Source organism: Canis lupus, chromosome 6 (genome assembly GCF_003254725.2).
Source record: "Canis lupus dingo isolate Sandy chromosome 6, ASM325472v2, whole genome shotgun sequence".
Lineage (NCBI taxonomy): Eukaryota > Metazoa > Chordata > Mammalia > Carnivora > Canidae > Canis > Canis lupus.
Window position 1 is genome coordinate 265053 of NC_064248.1, and position 20567 is coordinate 285619.

Consider the following 20567-nt stretch of genomic DNA (forward strand, 5'->3'; position numbering starts at 1 on the left):
TTGTTCATGTCACTCAGAATTCACAGTCAAAATCCTCTTGGCTACCAGGGGGAAAAAGTCTGCTAAGTTCAGGTGCTTCACTTGATGGGATGAGCACTGGGTGTTATGCTATATGTTGGCAAATTGAACTCCAATAAAAAAAATAAATAAGTTCAGGTGCTTCAAAGTAAATTGTGAAAAAAAAAAAAGTGGCCTCAGCTTGCGTCAGCCTTTCCCAGCATGCACTGTGAAGCATGCACTGTCTCCTTGTTCATGTCACTCAGAATTCACAGTCAAAATCCTCTTGGCTACCAGGGGGAAAAAGTCTGCTAAGTTCAGGTGCTTCACTTGATGGGATGAGCACTGGGTGTTATGCTATATGTTGGCAAATTGAACTCCAATAAAAAAAATAAATAAGTTCAGGTGCTTCAAAGTAAATTGTGAAAAAAAAAAAAGTAAATTGTGTACATTAGGAGACCACACACACAAAAATCATTGCTAGAGAATAGACTCTGGATCCCTTGCATCTGGCCCTGCGAGGGGGACAGGACTGGGAGTGGAAAAGACCCTGGTGGAAGGGTATGTGCTTTGACAAGGCAGCTCCGAGGCCCAATGCTGACCACTGAAGCACTGCCCTTCTGTGGGTCAGAACAGGTCTCCCGTCCACCAGGCACCCGGCTGGCCCGTCTTGGGGAAAGAGAGGACCAAACGGTAAAGAAGCAAAGGCTGATAACCCCCCCTCACCCCTAGTTCCAAAAGTACAAAAGCAAATTTTCCTTCAGGGCCAGCCTTAGGAGATCTGATTTTGCATAGGAGGGAAAAAACCTGTTCACCTAAACTCTCTTTGAACTTCTCCATCTATGTGTCTCAGAAGAGGCATCCAAAATCGCCTTCACCAACTTACTCTTTTGTTAGGATTGACCTCTTACCTTCACTTGTGTAAAAACATATATAAGCTGGTACAGAGGTTGTGGAGATCAAGCACATGCAAGAGAACAAAACTTAGTAGGCTTAGGCAGATGTCACCTTGGGTAGGAGGGGTGAGTCTGTTTCAGGCCCTCTGGGCACTGCACAAAGGCAGCTTGACAAGCTTCTGGGTCAGAGGAGAGTCAAAGGTAACTAGGCCTACCGTTCCTGACCAATGCACTAATTTTTTTTTAAAGGTTTTATTTATTTATTTGACAGAGAGAGAGAGAGAGCCCACAAGCAGGAGGAGCAGCAGAGGGAGAAGGAGAAGCAGGCTCCCCACAGAGCAGAGAGCCTGACATGGGGCGATCCCAGGACTTGAGCAGATACTTAATCCACTGAGCCCTCCAGGTGCTCCCCCCACAATGCATTTATAATATATTTTATGATTGGGATCCCTGGGTGGCGCAGCGGTTTGGCGCCTGCCTTTGGCCCAGGGCGCGATCCTGGAGACCCGGGATCGAATCCCACGTCGGGCTCCCGGTGCATGGAGCCTGCTTCTCCCTCTGCCTGTGTCTCTGCCTCTCTCTCTCTCTCTCTGTGACTATCATAAATAAATAAATTAAAAAAAATTAAAAAAAAATATAATATATTTTATGATTTAAAAAAAGAACAGTTGTTCTAGGGAACCTGATTTTATGCATCCCACATACATTATAGCAGACAATCTTATTCAAGTGAAGAGAAAACTGGTCACAGCTAAATAACAACAAAGATAAATCGGACTCACGTCTCTCCAGTGCTGGATTCCTAGGAAATGAGACTCTTCTCTTCCTGCTTCTTTCCTGAATAAAAATGCAGCATAAAGTTCTGACCACAAATCTCTTTACGAGAGATCTTGTGAGTTCTGCAAGAGGAAGAGCCAGAAGGAGAGGTGGAAATGGACATCAAGGTCCAGACACAAGAAAGACAAGAACAGTCTAGCTCCTTCTGCCCACTGGTAGGACTGGCACAAAATAAGGGTCAGATGCAAAGTTCCCTAAGACTGCTTCCCTTGCGAAACGTTTGACTTCTGCCTCCTTTCAGCACTGCAGAGGAATAAACACGTCTTCTTTGCTGGCTTTAATTCTGCAAAAGCTTCAGATCGGACAGGAAATCACCTCCACCTGATCAGCAGAATGCTAAGGAGAGGGAAGGGGAAGAGGATTTACTGAGAGAACAAAATGCAGACACAGAGGAGCTGACTCAGGTGTATTGCAGACTCTGCAAAACAGATCCTGCTGTCTTCAAAACGAGTAGACAAAGTCGCCAACATGCCCAGAACAGTCACAGAAGAGTCCTGTTGCCCAATATCAAGGGAACAAAGCCAACAATTTTGAATTAAAATCCTCATAATTAAAACTGTAAATAGAAGTTCCAAAACTCAGAAGAAAAAAAGGTAAAAGAAATAGTTAAGAAGATGAGGCAAGAAAAAGCGAAGAGGTTGAAAAGGAAGGGATCCAGAATGGAAATAAATAATGCAGAAGGTTTAAAATGTAGTCCTTACTGAACTCAAAAGGGGTTGCATACCCTTTCATCCAATTTTTGAGTTAATCTCAAAAGCAAAGAAAGGAATATGGCTTCCATCTTGGCCCAGCCTTCGCCCACTGCTCTAAGGAAGGGCAGTTGCCCACGTTGGTAGCTGCCCTATGGTGACTGTGAAAAAAATAAATGTTTGTTGTTTTAAGTTGCTAAGTTTGGTGGTAATTCATTACACAGCAATAGATAGCTAGTATAACAGCTTTGAGATAGGCAAAACGTTCTTTAAGAATCCCCAAAGCGTGAACAATATAAGGAAAACATGATAGAATGATTTCATCAAGATGAAAAACTTCTGCTCAAGATACCCTTGTGGGACACATGGGTAGTGCAGTCAGTTAAGCATCTGACTCGTGATTTCAGCTCAGAATCAAGATCTCAAGGTGGTGAGATCAAGCCCCCCCTGCATGGGGCTCCACACTGGGCATAGAGCCTGCTTAAGATCCTCCCTCTCCCAAAGGGGAACCCTCTTGCATTGTTGGTGGGAATGCAAACTGGTACAGCCACTCTGGAAAACTGTGTGGAGGTTCCTCAAGAAGTTAAAGATAGAGCTACCCTATGACCCAGCAATTGCATGACTCGATATTTACCCCAAAGATACAGATGCAGTGAAACGCGGGGACACCTGCACCCCAGTGTTCACAGCAGCAATGTCCACAACAGCCAAACTGTGGAAGGAGCCTCGGTGTCCTTCCACAGATGGATAAAGAAGATGTGGTCTATATACACAATGGAATATTACTCAGACGTCAGAAACGACAAATACCCACCATTAGCTTCCACGTGGATGGAACTGGACGGTATTGTGCTGAGTAAAGTAAGTCAATCGGAGAAGGACAATCAACCTATGGTTTCACTCAAATGGGGAATATAAGAAATAGTGAAAGGGATTATAAGGGAAAGGAGGAGAACTGAGTGGGAAAAATTACAGAGGAAGATAAACCATGAGAGAGACTCCTAACTCTGGGAAACAAACAAAGGGTTGCAGAGAGGGAGGTGGAGGGAGGATGGGGTAAGTCGGTGACGGGCACTGGGGAGGGCACTTGATGAAATGAGAACTGAGTGTTATACTATATGTTGGCAAATTGAATTTATTTTTTGTAATTATTTATTTATTTACTCATGAGAGAGAGAGAGAGAAGCAGAGACACAGGCAAAGGGAGAGCAGGCTTCACGCAGGGAGCCGGATGGGGGGCTCCATCCGGGATTCTGGGGTCACGCCGAAGAATGAGCGAAGGCCCACGCTCAACCGCGGAGCCACCAAGGCGTCCCATGGCAAACTGAATTTAAATAAAAAAGTAATTCATTACATTTTTAAAAAATCATTTAACCAAATTTAAAAGGGCGGGGGGTGGTGGTGACGCCTAGGTGGCTCAGTGGTTGAGCATCTGCCTTCCGCCCAGGAGGTGATCCTGGAGTCCCGGGATCGAGTCCCTGCGTCGGGCTCCCTGTGAGGCGCCTGCTTCTCCCTCTGCCTGTATCTCTCTGCCTCTTCTCTGCATCTCTCATGAATAAATAAATACGAGGGCACTTGATGGGATGAGCACTGGGTTATACTATATGTTGGCAAATCGAACTCCAATAAAAAATATACTAAATAAATAAATAAAAATAAAAAATAAAATTCTAATTCTGATGGGAAAGATGAGAAAGTCAGACACAGCAACTCTTAATGTCCGAGGTTTTCCGAATCCTGTCCTGACTGCCCTGAGCAGGATTGCATCATTCATTCATGCTGTTTGGTAACAGGCAGCAAGGGGATGAAGCAAGGGACACCTCTTCAAAAGTACATGGATGAAAAGAAACCCCGAAACCCCATGACATTTTTTGTTTACCTATCCCGGTTAATAAAAACACAGGCAAAGTGCGAAGCCGTGGCTGCGGAAGAGGCCGAGCGGCAGAGGAGAAAGCTGAGCACAGGGAGGGAGACACACATGCCCAGACTCACCCCGCCGCCGGCTGCTGCCTCCTGGGCCGCCGCGGCTCCCGGCTCCCGGCTCCCGTCCCCCGGCCGCGCCTCCCGCTTCACGTCCGCTGGCGGCGCTCCGACCGGGCGGCGGTGACCTGTGCGGGCCCGCGGGGCGTACCAGGCAGACCCCGGGAGCCGCGGATCGGCGCGCGGGGCTCAGCAGGCTGGCGGCGCGGCGCGGCGCTGGGGTGAGCCGGCCCGCCCCGGGGTGGGGCTCCCCGCCCGCCCGCCCCTCCCCCGGCGGGGCTCGGCCCCCGCGGCCCCGGGCGCGCACCCCGCCCGCACCGCGCGGAGGAGGGCGGAAGCGCTCCCCGCCCGCACCCTCGGGGCAGGGGCCGGCGGGGGCGGCCGGGGGCTCTGTGCTGCTGTGGCCGCGAACGAAAGCTCCTTAGGGACCTTTTCTGAATCCGCGTTGGACCTCTTGTTCTTGCAGGAATGGAGGTCTCCAAGAGAATTTCAGTAACTGCTAATATTCCTACTACATGTCAACTATGCTGCAATTAAAAGAGCAAACCTACTTATATTGGCAACTAAAATGCAGAAAACCATGAGTGGACAAATGAATCTACATTCTTTTTTTTCTTGTCATCCAGTTTTCGTCTAGGAGTCACTTGCTAAGCTCCTTTTGAGTGGACTATAATAAATAAAGGGGAGCTCTGGCTCAGCTGGCTGGAGCTGGGCTGGGGCCCCTCCCTAAAACACGGCCTGAAACCTCAGATGCCAACAGTTCTGCAGGCTCCCTCCAAGTGGTCCCTGGGGCAGAGGGGTCGCAGCTGCTGGAGCAGAGCCCACTTGGCCAGAGCATCCCTGCCTTTGGCTACAGAACCTCTCAAGAACACAATCCTGTCCAGAATTGTAAGAGCGCTGCTGCTCTTGCGCCAGGCGGGCCCTTGAAAGTTAGTACTGTCAGATGTCATTTGTAAGAAAATGGTTGCAGGTTTGGGACACACCTGATTTAATTTCTCCCAGATCTGCCCAAGACGGTTCTGATCTGAAGAACAGACAGGAGGAATTTTGATGTTTTAAAATGTGAAGTAAAAAAATGATACCACGAATGGGAGGAGAGCAAAATACGGGAGTCTAAAAAACAATCTAGTTAAGAAACTGTTTATATTTTGTAGTAATTTAGAAAGAAGTATAATAAAAAAAACAAGATGGGCAGCCCCGGTGGCACAGCGGTTTAGCGCCGCCTGCAGCCCAGGGTGTTATCCTGGGCACCGGGGATCGAGTCCCACCTCATGGAGCCTGCTTCTCCCTCTGCCTGTGTCTCTGCCTCTCTTTCTGTGTCTCTCATGAATAAATAAATAATTTAAAAAATAAAAATAAAAGAACAAGATGTTAAACACCAAATACTTGTATATGAACATAAATGGTAATTTATGTTCTAGTATTTCTAGGGAAAAGAAATCCAAGTACAATAACGTGAAAAAGTAGAATTAATATCTGCTATAATTCATATTTCAAAGATGTTTAATATGAAGCAGATTTCAAATAAAATATTTGTACTAAATAAAATCTGGCCTCTGTACCCACCTCCCAATTACACCTGTACTAGCACTTGTGGTCATAAGGTGGCAGGTTATAAACAAAAACCATATTAAAAAAAAAAAAGTTCAGAGGAAGCTAATGGGTGGTCACAGATACATCTAAGAATCACCAAGTAATCTTCCCTGACAAGGCATAACTATACAAACACATCATAATATGCTTCATTGTTCTTCTGGAATAATGTTAAATAGCACATGTGAATCAAATAAAAGTGCAGGATAATAAAACAGTAGCAAATTATTTGCAAAGTTTTCATCATAATTGGTTAGTAAAAAGTAATACAGGTAATACTAGTAGTGTTCCTGAAAGGTTTCCTATAGATCACATTTTTATAAGCTAGCATATTGACTGATGATTAACTATATTAGGATCATGTACATTTTAAAAATAATTCAGTGCTAATAAAATAGCCTTCTAAAATGGAGTAAATTGGAACAATCACTCCAGAAAACAATATAACATTCAGTAACACTGAACATGCACATTTTCTATAACCCAGGGATTCCACCTCAGGAATACACTCAGAAGAAACTCACACATGAGTAGCAGGAGTCACATATAAGAATGTTCACAACAATAGTGTATACATATAAAGAGTCATTGACCAGAAACTTAAAAAAAAGAGAATATCATTTAATATCATAAAAGGTACTTAAATAAAATTGAGGATGGTAGTTACTTCTGGATACAGGAAAGAAAATGAGACTGGGAAGAAATTATAGAGTTCTTTAATGGCAGTGAGTATACAGATATTTTTTTAATATCCATGTGTATGTGTATATATATTTTTGTGATATTTGTATATCAATACATTAAATACTAACACACTGAAATATCATGTTTCAAAAGAATATAGTTAAGGGCAGCCCCGGTGGCGCAGCGGTTTAATGCCGCCTGCAGCCCAGGGCGTGATCCTGGAGACCCTGGATCGAGTCCCAGGTCAGGCTCTCTGTATGATGCCTGCTTCTCCCTCTGCCTGTGTCTCTGCCTCTCTCTATCTCTATGAATAAATAAATTAAATATTAAAAAAACAAAAGAATATAGTTAAAGAAAAATACAACTTAATGTAAATATTGACATTCAAAATAAGTCACACCATGGAAATATGCCTATGATATGTCCTATGAAAGAAGTGGCTCCAGAACTATATATACAGTTTGATTCTCATTTCTGAAAGAAGAAAACTCTGTGCATGTCAATAGTAATTCTGGCAAGCAATTAATCCTGGGGAGTAAAAAGAATGAAGAATTTACCTTTCTAATTTATTTGGTTTCATATTGGTTGAGATTAGTTTTAAAACATTTATTACTTTTGTAATAATTTGTGAATCAGTTAAAACTAAATCGCTTTAGGAGTAGGTAGAGGGTGAAATAGGTGAAGGTGCCCAAAAATTACAAATTTCCAGTTATAAAATAAATAAGTTAGAGGTATATGATTAAAATGAGAAAACTCAGGTTTTTTTCCTTCCCATGTAGGAAGCAAAACCCAATTCTTTCTTCCTGTGCTGTCCTTTACTACTTACACAAAACACTTTACTTCTGGTCATCAGATGTGGTAGTTTTACCCCACATCAAATAATTCTCTGCAACACCAGATGTTCCTATATCCTATACTCCTAACTCAATTCTGACACTATCTTCTCAAAGCATGATATCCCACAGATGAAGGGCCCAATCCCACAAGACTGCCCCCCAACACACAATCTTCAGATACTCAGGTTATTATCTGTGCTTCTGATCGATTGGCTATATATCGGAGAGGTTCCAATGACCCCCTCTTTAGGTTTAACTGATTTGCTAGAGTGGTTTACAGAACTCAAGAAACACTTACTTACATTTACCAGCTTACTAAGGGTACAGATGGACAACCAGATGAAGAGATATATAGGGTGAAGTCTGGGAGAGTCCCAAGCACAGGAGCTTCAGACCCCATGAGATTGGGGTATATCACCTTCCCCAGGGAGGGTGTGTTCACCAACCTGGAAGCTCTTTGAACACCATACTTTTGGAATCTTACGGAGTTTTCATCGTGTAGGCATGATCAATCATTAACTCCATTTACAGCCCTCTCTCTTCTCAAGAGAATGGGAGGCAGGGCTGAAAATTCCAAGCTTCTAATCATGGACTGGTCTTTCTGGTGATTAGAACTCATCCAGAAGCCCACTCAGAGTTGCTCCATTAGAACACAAGATGCTCTTATCACCCAGGAAATTATAAGGGTTTTAGGAACTCTGTTTCAGCTACAGAAGTCAGGGAGGCCTGGTGGTTCAGTGATTGAGCGTCTGCCTTCAGCTCAAGGTGTGATCCCAGGGTCCTGGGATCAAGTCCCACATTGGGGTCTCTGCAGGGAGCCTGCTTCTCCCTCTGCCTATGTCTCTGCCTCTCTCTGTGTGTGTCTCTCATGAATGAATAAATAAAATCTTAAAAAGAAAAACCGGAAGTCAAAAACCAATATTAAAACAAGAGATGCTCCTGGTATTCTTATCACTTAGGAAATAACAAGAATTCTGGAGCTCTGTGCCAAGAACGAGGGTGAACAAATATATATTTTTATTATCTCACTGTAATGCACAACATGGTTGTGCAGTTAATGATACTGTGTTGCATATCTGAAAGTTGCTAAGAGAGTAGTTCTCATCCTAAGAAAAAAATTGTAAATATGTATGGTGATGGATATTGACTTATTGTGATCATTTCACCATATATACAAATATCAAATCATTATGTTGTATACCTGAAACATAGGTTATATGTCACCTATACCACAATAAAAAAATAAGTAAAACAAAATCTAAAATAAATGAATCAATAAATAAATGCCTCAAATTGCTAAGTCAAATGATTATCAAAAAAGTTATCTAAAGTTGGTAACTGGGGGCACCTGGGTAGCTCAGTCAGTTAAGCATCTGCCTTGAGCTCAGGTCATGATCCCAGGGTCCTGAGATTGAACCCCACGTCAGGCTCTCTGCTCAGTGGGGAGCCTGCTTCTCCCTCTCCTGCTTGCCGTCCCTCTGCTAATGTACACTCGCTCGATCACTCTTGCTCTCTGTCAAATAAATAAATAAAATATTTTTAAATAAATAAAGTTGCTAACTAGTCTCAGCCAATTGTGAAATCCTGTAATCCACCTTCCTAGATCTCGTTCAACTTAGGGTGACCATGCATTCCTGATTTGATTAGTGGGATTCATACAGAAACATGCTGAGGAGATTGCTGGAAAGGCTTTTTTTCTCTCCTAATATGAGAAGAAAATAACATTACTGGCCTACTCCCTTTCTATTTCCTCCAGCCTCTAATATTAATGAGATGAGTGGAAGTACAGCGGTCATCTTGCAACCATGAAGAAAAACCCCAAAAATGGCAGCAACCAACTAGAAATGATTGCACCATGGTTCCCAATACCAACAGCCACCCATCTCTAGATTTCTTTTTAAAAATCCTGTTTGTTTAAGCCAGTGCAGTTGAGCCCTCTATTATTTGTGGGTGGAAGGCTAAAGAAAGCTGAACAGAGATCTCAGCTGCTGTGCACCACTGAGTAAACAGAGTTTACTCATTTGAATCTTGTCAAAGTAGAGGGATTTGTACACATCCTAGGCTTTTCACTATAACCCCAGAAGGACCCCGGTTTAGGAGCAAACATTATGTCCCAAAACAAAGTATTTGCTTTAAAACTGAGAGCTAAGGATAAAACTAAGGGACTACGTCTTCAAAGGGTTTGCTTGAAACGTCAGGAGGGGACAGGGGGACAGATATAAAAGTCTTGGGCTCAGCCTGGGGAGTTTAGCCCAGCGTGGCTGAGCTTCCAGTGTGGCTGAGCTTCCAGAGTGTCTCCCAGGTGCCTTGTGAAGCCCTCTCGGGCCAGCTGGTGGCCTAACAAAGTATAAGACACCACAAGTACAAGGCAATTAGCCATTATTTTAACTTTCTGATAGAACAAATGTAAGCATTCTTTAGAAAAAAATAATGGAAACTAAGTCTCTAAAATATTCAGTGCAAAATACCCAACATTCAATCAAAACTTAAGACTTTTGGGATGCCTGGGTAGCTCAGGAGTTGAGTATCTGGCTTCAGTTCAGAGTGTGATCCTGGAGTCCCGGGATCAAGTCCCACAGGAGGCCCCTGCAGGGAGCCTGCTTCTCCCTCTGCCTGTGTCTCTGCCTCTCTCTCTGTGTCTCTCATGAATCAATCAATCAATCAACCAATCAATCATTTTTTAAAATTGAAAAGAAAAAAATAGAGAAAATCTATAAAACCAAAAGCTAGTTCTTTGAAAAGATCAATATAATTGACAACTAGCAATACTGACAGAATACTGACAGAAAAAGGGGGGAAGCAGAAAAAGACACAAATTTCCAGTGTAGGAATGAAACAGGAGATATCACTGTAGACCTTATAGACCCTAAAAGGATAGAAAGGAAATACTCAGAACATATTATACACATTTTTGATGAAATGGACCAATTTCTTTGAAAATCACAAACTACCAAACTTAACCAATAGGAAAAATATATAACATAGATATTCCTATGTTAATTAAAGAAATTTAATCTGCAAGATTTTTTAAATAAGCTTTTGAAAAAGATTTCCAGGCCAAGATGGCTTCACTGGAGAATTCTATCAAACATTTAAGGAAGAATTAACATCTATTTTACACACGCTCTTCTAGAAAATAGAAAAGGAAGAAATACTTTCTAATTCATTTCATGAGGCCTGTATTACCCTTATACCAAAACTAGACAAAGGTAGTACTAAAAAAGGGAAAGGTGAAGCAAGAAAAGGAAAGGAAAGGAAAAGAGGGGAGGGAAGGGAAAGGAGAGGAAAGGAGAGGGGAAGGGAGGGGAGGGGAGGAGAGGGGAGGGGAGGGGAGGGGAGGGGAGGGGAGGGGAGGGAAGGGAAGGGAAGGGAAGGGAAGGGAAGGGAAGGGAAGGGAAGGGAAGGGAAGGGAAGGGAAGGGAAGGGAAGGGAAGGGAGCCATAGATTGGTATCTCAGGAACTGAGGCACAAAAGTTCTCAAGAAAAAATTAGCAAATCAAATCCAGCAACGAATAAAAAGAACTAAACACCATGACCAAGTGGGATTTATTCCAAATACGCAAGACTGATTCAACATTAGAAAATCAATCAATATAAAACACCATGTTAACAATATAAAGAAAAAACACATGATCTTATTGATGCAGAAAAAACATTTGACAAAATTCAACATTCATTCATGATAAAAGCTCTCAGCAAACTACACATAGAAGGAAACTTCTTCATCCTGATAAAAAGGCATCTACATAAAACATAAAGATATCGGGATCCCTGGGTGGCGCAGCGGTTTAGCGCCTGCCTTTGGCCCAGGGCGCGATCCTGGAGACCCGGGATGGAATCCCACGTCGGACTCCCGGTGCATGGAGCCTGCTTCTCCCTCTGCCTAGGTCTCTGCCTCTCTCCTTGTGTGTGTGTGTGTGTGTGTGTGTGACTATCGTAAATAAATAAAAATTAAAAAAAAAACACATAAAGATATCCTCATACTTAATTAAGAAAGTCTGCATGACGGCCACCCGGGTAGTTCAGCAGTTTAGCACTGCCTTTGGCCTAGGGTGTGATCCTGGAGACCCGGGATTAAGTCCCACATCAGGCTCCCTGCATGGAGCTTGCTTCTCCCTCTGCCTGTGTCTCTGCGTCTCTCCCTCTCTCTGTGTCTCTCATGAATTAATAAATAAAATCTTTTAAAAAAAAGGCTGGATGCTTAATTCCTAAGATAGGGAATAAGGAAAGAATGTCCTCTCTCATCACCATTCCTATTCGACACTATATTGGAAGTCCCAGGCAGTGTAATAAGGCAAAAAACAAAAACAAAAACAAAAAATTGTCCTTTTTTTTTTTTCAGATAACATGATTATCTCCATAGAAAATCCCAAGTGATTTAAAAAAAATCTCCTACAACTAAAAAGGTCACAGGATAATAGGATATATGGTCAACATACAAAAGTCAGCATATTACTTCCACATGGATAGAACTGGAGGGTATTATGCTGAGTGAAATAAGTCAATCGGAGAAGGACAAACATTATATGGTCTCATTCATTTGGGGAATATAAAAAATAGTGAAAGGGAATAAAGGGGAAAGGAGAGAAAATGAGTGGGAAATATCAGAGAGGGTGACAGAACATGAGAGACTCCTAACTCTGGGAAATGAACAAGGGATGGTGGAAAGGGAGGTGGGCGGGGGGTTGGGGTTACTGGGTGATGGGCACTGAGGGGGGCACTTGATGGGATGAGCAGTGGGTGTTATGCTATATGTTGGCAAATTGAATTCCAATAAAGAGAATTTTTAAAAAATAAAAATAAAAAATAAATAAAAAAGAACAAAGGGGGGAATCAATAAAGATGAAACTAAAAAGAACATAAATAAAAATTGATATTATGAAAAACGCACTTACCAATACAGAGGATAAAAATGAGCAAAGCCAACAATATGAGATAATGAAAGAGAACAAAAACAATAGCTATAGACAATAGGCAAGGGAGACACACTATAAGGACAGTTGAGCTTCCCAAATAACCAAAACATGAGAACAAAATAAGTATTTAAAGATATCTAAATAACAGCTACTTGATTTAAAGAAAGACACAGTTTAAGATCCATCAGCAGCTCCCTGCCCGCCTTGTTGGTGGAAGGCAGTGGCTGAACTTGCATCTGCTCGCTGTCCCCAAGGGCCTCCTTCAGGTCCTCCTGCTCCTGGACCTAGTGCAGGAGATCCATGCCAAGGCCTCCCCCATCTTTCCAACATCTGCAGGACACTAATCCCATTAAGATGAACCGTAGTGTGGTCTTCACTTCTAGAAGCCTTGAAAGTAAGAGCAGTTTCCCAAGGTAATGGTGTCTGAATCAGGCCCAGAAGAATGAAATGGGGGAGTTGTGAGAGATGCAATCTAGAGATCCATAAAGTTCTTCTCGTGGATGTAAAGACCTCTTCAGGAGAGGAGTTAAGATGGCAGAGGAGTATGGGGGCCCCAAGTTCAACTCGTGGCTCGAATACAACTAGATAGTTATCAAATCTTTCTGGACACCAGAAAAATCTATCTGAAGTGTGAGAAAACAAAGCTACAAGTCTACTGGTAGAAAAGCGACCACTTTGGAATGTAGGAGGTGTGGAGACTTGAATCTGGTGTGATAGAGCTGAGGTACGGTGGGGAGGGAGCCTGCTTGGCTGCCCCAAAGTATTATAGAGCAGTGGAGCACAACATGGGAACCTTTAGAAGTCAGCTGGGGGTTTGGGGGGGTGGGGAGATGACACGTCCCTGGCCTAAATATGCCCGGGTGGCTTAGTGGGGTGGAACCCCGCTTGGAACACCGTTTGTGCATCTCCAGGGGAGAAAGCACGGTGGTGTCTGAGTGCCACCAGCTTCCAGGGACAGAAGCCCAGAAGCCCACTGAGGACAGTGAGTCTAGGCACCAGCCTCCTGCTCTGTGTTGCTGTAAACTGCGAACTGCTGCACAGTCCTGTGACCACCTTTGTGGAGTGGCTCCAGCAAAAGACAGAAGGCTGGGGAGACACCCCCCCCCCGCCCCGGGGAGAACAGTGGGGGTCTGCACCCCAGGAGTCCCTAAAAGTTAGAGTTGTGAAACTCAGTGCATGCCTGAGATAAAAACGCTCAGCCACATGCAGGGTGAACAGAGTTCTGACAGAAACCAGGTAGACAAGAGTGCTTGATTGCTCTTTTGAGAGAGCTCACTGAAGACTCAGGGATGCATATTTTCAGTTCTGGGGCTAGAGACCTGGGCCCTGCCATAGTCATCCCGCCCATCTGTGCTCAAAGCCTCCAGGGAGCAAAACAGCGCTACCTGGCGGACAAAAGTGCTGCCTACACGGAACCCCGCCTCCTTCCCCACTGAAGGTACCGCTCACCAGGCAGGGCAGGTCCACGTGACGCATGTGGTCCCTCCCCCGGAAGACCAGCACAATCTCTCCGACCTAGTTTACTGATAGAAGGCTGCAAGCTTCAACTCTAGGGGAAAACGGTATCCAGCATACTTTGTATTTTTATTCTTTAGTCCTTTAGTAAAATTTTTTCAGATATTTCCTTATTTTTCAATTCTTTCTTAATTGGAGGTCTAGTACCTTTTAACAAGCAGACCAAAACACACCCAAGATCTAGTTTTATTTGTCTTTGTTGTTGTTTTTGTTGGTTTTTTCTTTTTCTATCACCTTTTCCTTTATGGACAAAATGACTAGATGGAAAAATTTACCCCAAAAGAAAGAATAGGAGGTAGTACTCACAACCAGGGAGTTAATCAATACAGCTATAAGTAAGATGTCTTAACTAGAATGTATGTATGTATTTATTTATTTATAAAGATTTTATTTACCTTTTCATGAGCAACCAGAGAGAGAGAGAGAGAGAGAGGCAGAGACACAGGCAGAAGGAGAAGCAGGCTCCATGCAGGGAGCCCGACGTGGGACTCGATCCCTGGGACTCAATCCGAGGTCTTCCAGGATCAGACCCTGGGCTGAAGGTGGTACTAAACCGCTGAGCCACCTGGGCTGCCCTGAACTAAAATTTAAAAGAACAATTATAGGGATCCCTGGGTGGCGCAGCGGTTTAGCGCCTGCCTTTGGCCCAGGGCACGATCCTGGAGACCCAGGATCGAATCCCACGTCGGGCTCCCGGTGCATGGAGCCTGCTTCTCCCTCTGCCTGTGTCTCTGCCTCTCTCTGTGTGTGTGTGACTATCATAAATAAATAAAAATTAAAAAAAAAAAGAACAATTATAAAGGTACTAGCTGGGCTTGAGAAAAGCATACAAGACACTAGAGAATCCCTTACTGTAGAGATTAAGAACTAAAATCTAGTTAGGTCAAAATTTAAAATTCTATAACTATGAATTGCAGTCCCCAGGGGAGACTACAAAAATGAGGGTGAAAGAAGCAGAAGAGTGAACCGTGATATGGGTGATAAAATTATGGAAAATAATGAAGTTGAAAAGAAGAGGGAAAGAAAACTATTAAGTCATGAAGGTAGACTTAGGGAACTTAGTGATGCCATAAAGCAAAATAATGTCCCTATTACAGGAATCCCAGAGGAAGTAGAGCAGGAAAAAAAGGTTTATTTGAACAAATTATAGCTGAGAACTTTCATAATCTAGGGAAGGAAATAGGCACTCAAGTCCAAGAAGCACAGAGAACTCCACTCAAAATCACCAAAGATAAGGCAGTGCCATGATAAAGGGACACCTGGGTGGCTCAGTGGTTGAGTGTCTACCTTTGGCTCAGGTCATGGTCCCAGGGTCCTGGGACTGAGTCCTGAATCAGGCTCTCTGCAGGGAGCCTGGCTTCTACCTCTGCCTATGTCTCTGCCTCTCTCTGTGTCTCTCATGAATAAATAAAATCTTTAAAACACACACACACACACACCCATAATATACTGAAACTTGCAAATTACAAAGATAAAGGAAAAATCCTGAAAACAGCTTGAGACAAGAGGTCCTTAACCTATAAGGGTAGGCACATAAGGCTGGCAGCATACCTGTCCACAGAGACCTGGCAGGACAGAAAGCACTGGCATGATATATTCAATGTACGAAATGGGAAAAATATGAAGCCAAAAATACTTTATCCAGCAAGAATACCATTCAGAATAGAAGGAGAAATAAGGAATTTCCAAGATAAACAAAAACCAAAGGAACTTGGGAACACTAAACCAGCTCTGCAAGAAATATTAAAGCAGAAGACCAAACGTAACAAAGATCAGAAAGGAACAGAGAGGGGCACCTGAGTGGCTCAGTCCAGTAAGCATCTGAATTTAGTGCCATTGCACTACCCATGAAGATGCTGTGTCTATAGATTGTTCCTTTTTTAAAAAGATTTTATTCATTTCTTTTGAGAGAGAGGGAGAGAGCAAGCAGGAGACACAGAGAGAGAGAGGGCACAGCAGGAGGAGGGGCAGAGGCAGCAGGAGAAACAGACTCCGCTTAATAGTGAACCTGTTGTGGGGCTCACTCCTAGGACCCTGAGATTTCACCCTCATTTTTGTAGTCTCCTTTGGGGACTGCAATTCATAGTTATAAAAATTTAAATTTTGACCTGACTAGATTTTAGTTCTTAATCTCTACAGTAAGGGATTCTCTAGTGTCTTGTATGCTTTTCTCAAGCCCAGCTAGTATCTTTATAATTGTTCTTTTATTTATTTTTTCATGTGAAAGTTTTTATTTTTTTATTTTTTAATAAACAAAAAGTATTTAATTTAAAAATTTTGTGTCTTTTTTTTTTTTTAATTTATGATAGTCACAGAGAGAGAGAGAGAAAGAGAGAGGCAGAGACACAGCCAGAGGGAGAAGCAGGCTCCATGCACCGGGAGCCCGATGTGGGATTCAATCCCGGGTCTCCAGGATCGTGCCCTGGGCCAAAGGCAGGCGCCAAACCACTGCGCCACCCAGGGATCCCCTTATTTAAAAATTTTGTATTTGAGTATAGTTGACATGCAGTGTTACAATAGTCTCAGGTGTACAACACAGTGATTTAACAAGTCTATATGTTTTGTTATGCTCACCACAGATGTAGCTACCATCTGTCACCATACAATGCTATTACACTACCTCTGACTATATTGCCTATGCTGTATCTTTTTTTTAATAAATTTATTTTTTATTGGTGTTCAATTTACCAACATACAGAATAACACCCAGTGCTCATCCCGTCAAGTGTCCCCCTCAGTGCCCGTCACCCATTCACCCCCAACCCCCGCCCTCTTCCCCTTCCACCACCCCTAGTTCGTTTCCCAGAGTTAGGAGTCTTTAAGTTCTGTCTCCCTTCCTGATATGTCCCACACATTTCTTCTCCCTTCCCTTATATTCCCTTTCACTATTATTTATATTCCCCAAATGAATGAGAATATATAATGTTTGTCCTTCTCCGATTGACTTACTTAACTCAGCATAATACCCTCCAGTTATTGGTGGGTTGAAGCAAATGGTGGGTATTTGTCATTTCTAATGGCTGAGCAATATTCCATTGTATACATGAACCACATCTTCTTTATCCATTCATCTTTCGATGGACACCGAGGCTCCTTCCACAGTTTGGCTATTGTGGCCATTGCTGCTAGAAACATCGGGGTGCAGGTGTCCCGGCGTTTCATTGCATCTGTATCTTTGGGGTAAATCCCCAACAGTGCAATTGCTAGGTCATAGGGCAGGTCTATTTTTAACTCTTTGAGGAACCTCCACAGTTTTCCAGAGTGGCTGCACCAGTTCACATTCCCACCAACAGTGCAGGAGGGTTCCCTTTTCTCCGCATCCTCTCGAAAATTTGTGGTTTCCTGCCTTGTTAATTTTCCCCATTCTCACTGGTGTGAGGTGGTATCTCATTGTGGTTTGGATTTGTATTTTCCTGATGGCAAGTGATGCGGAGCATTTTCTCATGTGCATGTTGGCCATGTCTATGTCTTCCTCTGTGAGATTTCTGTTCATGTCTTTTGCCCATTTCATGATTGGATTGTTTGTTTCGTTGCTGTTGAGTTTAATAAGTTCTTTATAGATCGTGGAAACTAGCCCATTATCTGATACGTCATTTGCAAATATCTTCTCCCATTCTGTAGGTTGTCTTTTAGTTTTGTTGACTGTATCCTTTGCTGTGCAAAAGCTTTTTATCTTGATGAAGTCCCAATAGTTCATTTTTGCTTTCATTTCTTTTGCCTTCGTGGATGTATCTTGCAAGAAGTTACTGTGGCCGAGTTCAAAAAGGGTGTTGCCTGTGTTCTCCTCTAGGATTTTGATGGAATCTTGTCTCACATTTAGATCTTTCATCCATTTTGAGTTTATCTTTGTGTATGGTTCAAGGAAGTGGTCTAGTTTCATTCTTCTGCGTGTGGATGTCCAATTTTCCCAGCACCATTTATTGAAGAGACTGTCTTTCTTCCAATGGATAGTCTTTCCTCCTTTATCGAATATTAGTTGACCATAAAGTTGAGGGTCCACTTCTGGGTTCTCTAGTCTGTTCCATTGATCTATGTGTCTGTTTTTGTGCCAGTACCACACTGTCTTGATGACCACAGCTTTGTAGTACAACCTGAAATCTGGCATTGTGATGCCCCCAGATATGGTTTTCTTTTTTAAAATTCCCCTGGCTATTCGGGGTCTTTTCTGATTCCACACAAATCTCAAAATAATTTGTTCTAACTCTCTGAAGAAAGTCCATGGTATTTTGATAGGGATTGCATTAAACGTGTAAATTGCCCTGGGTAACATTGACATTTTCACAATATTAATTCTGCCAATCCATGAGCATGGAATATTTTTCCATCTCTTTGTGTCTTCCTCAATTTCTTTCAGAGGTGTTCTATAGTTTCTGGGTATAGATCCTTTACCTCTTTGGTTAGGTTTATTCCTAGGTATCTTATGCTTTTGGGTGCAATTGTAAATGGGATTGACTCCTTAATTTCTCTTTCTTCAGTCTCATTGTTAGTGTATAGAAATGCCACTGACTTCTGGGCATTGATTTTGTATCCTGCTACGCTACCAAATTGCTGTATGAGTTCTAGCAATCTTGGGGTGGAGGCTTTTGGGTTTTCTATGTAGAGTATCATGTCATCAGCGAAGAGGGAGTTTGACTTCTTCTTTGCCAATTTGAATGCCTTTAATGTCTTTTTGTTGTCTGATTGCTGAGGCTAGGACTTCCAGTACTATGTTGAATAGCAGTGGTGAGAGTGGACATCCGTGTCTTGTTCCTGATCTTAGGGGAAAGGCTCCCAGTGCTTCCCCATTGAGAATGATATTTGCTGTGGGCTTTTCGTAGATGGCTTTTAAGATGTTGAGAAATGTTCCCTCTATCCCTACACTCTGAAGAGTTTTGATCAGGAATGGATGCTGTATTTTCTCAAATGCTTTCTCTGCATCTAATGAGAGGATCCTATGGTTCTTGGTTTTTCTCTTGCTGATATGCTGAATCACATGGATTGTTTTACGAGTGTTGAACCAGCCTTGTGTCCCAAGGATAAATCCTATTTGGCCATGGTGAATAATTTTCTTTTTTTTTTTTTTTTTGAATAATTTTCTTAATGTACTCTTGGATCCTATTGGCCAATATCTTGTTGAGAATTTTTGCGTCCATGTTCATCAGGGCTATTGGTCTGTAATTCTCTTTTTTGGTGGGGTCTTTGTCTGGTTTTGGAATTAAGGTGATGCTGGCCTCATAGAACGAATTTGGAAGTACTCCATCTCTTTCTATCTTTCCAAACAGCTTTAGGAGAATAGGTATGATTTCTTCTTTAAACGTTTGATAGGGGATCCCTGGGTGGCGCAGTGGTTTGGCGCCTGCCTTTGGCCCAGGGCGCGATCCTGGAGACCCGGGATCGAATCCCACAACGGGCTCCCAGTGCATGGAGCCTGCTTCTCCCTATGCCTGTGTCTCTGCCCCCCTTTCTCTCTCTGTGACTATCATAAAAAATAAATAAATAAATAAATAAATAAATAAATAAATAAACGTTTGATAGAATTACCCTGGGAAGCCATCTGGCCCTACACTTTTGTGTCTTGGGAGGTTTTTGATGACTGCTTCAATTTCCTCCCTGGTTATTGGCCTGTTCAGGTTTTCTATTTCTTCCTGTTCCAGTTTTGGTAGTTTGTGGCTTTCCAGGAATGCATCCATTTCTTCTAGATTGCCTAATTTATTGGCGTATACCTCTTCATAATGTTTTTAAAATCGTTTGTATTTCCTTGGTGTTGGTAGTGATCTCTCCTTTCTCATTCATGATTTTATTTTTAATTTTTTTTAATTTTTTTATTTATTTATGATAGTCACACAGAGAGAGAGAGAGAGGCAGAGACATAGGCAGAGGAAGAAGCAGGCTCCATGCACTGGGAGCCCCACGTGGGATTCGATCCCGGGTCTCCAGGATCACGCCCTGGGCCAAAGGCAGGCACTAAACCGCTGCGCCACCCAGGGATCCCCTCATTCATGATTTTATTAATTTGAGTCTTCTCTCTCTTCTTTTTAATAAGGCTGGCTAATGGTTTATGTATCTTATTAATTCTTTCAAAAAACCAACTCCTGGTTCTGTTGATCTGTTCCACAGTTCTTCTGGTCTCAATTTCGTTGAGTTCTGCTCGAATCTTAATTAACTCTCTTCTTCTGCTGGGTGTAGGATCTATCTGCTGTTTTTTCTCTAGCTCCTTTATGTGTAAGGTTAGCTTTTGTATTTGAGTTCTTTCCAGTTTTTGAATGGATGCTTGTATTGCGATGTATTTCCCCCTTAGGACTGCTTTTGCTGCATCCCAAAGATTTTGAACGGTTGTATCTTCATTCTCATTAGTTTCCATGAATCTTTTTAATTCTTCCTTAATGTCGTGGTTGACCCTTTCATCTTTTAGCAGGATGGTCCTTAACCTCCACGTGTTTGAGGTCCTTCCAAACTTCTTGTTGTGATTTAGTTCTAATTTCAAGGCATTATGGTCTGAGAATATGCAGGGGACGATCCCAATCTTTTGGTATCGGTTCAGACCCGATTTGTGACCCAGTATGTGGTCTATTCTGGAGAAAGTTCCATGTGCACTTGAGAAGAATGTGTATTCAGTTGAGTTTGGATGTAAAGTTCTGTAGATAT

General features: G+C 42.7%; 1 protein-coding gene across 12 annotated transcripts in view; it reads right to left on the minus strand.

Moving 5' to 3' along the window:
• PSPH (phosphoserine phosphatase) overlaps positions 1-20567 on the minus strand; it is a 53503-nt gene that overhangs the window by 14708 nt on the left and 18228 nt on the right. For 3 of the 12 annotated variants that reach the window (XM_025425709.3, XM_035718405.2, XM_049111038.1), the window contains exon 2: positions 1676-1730. The exons of 4 other annotated variants lie outside the window; for them this stretch is intronic. The gene's annotated coding sequence lies outside the window, so the exon portion shown is untranslated. Of the gene's footprint in view, positions 1-1675; positions 2067-4298; positions 4358-4411; positions 4567-20567 lie in introns of those variants that run through there. 5 more of the 12 variants (XM_035718404.2, XM_049111037.1, XM_025425710.3 and 2 more) reach the window with 4 other exon arrangements.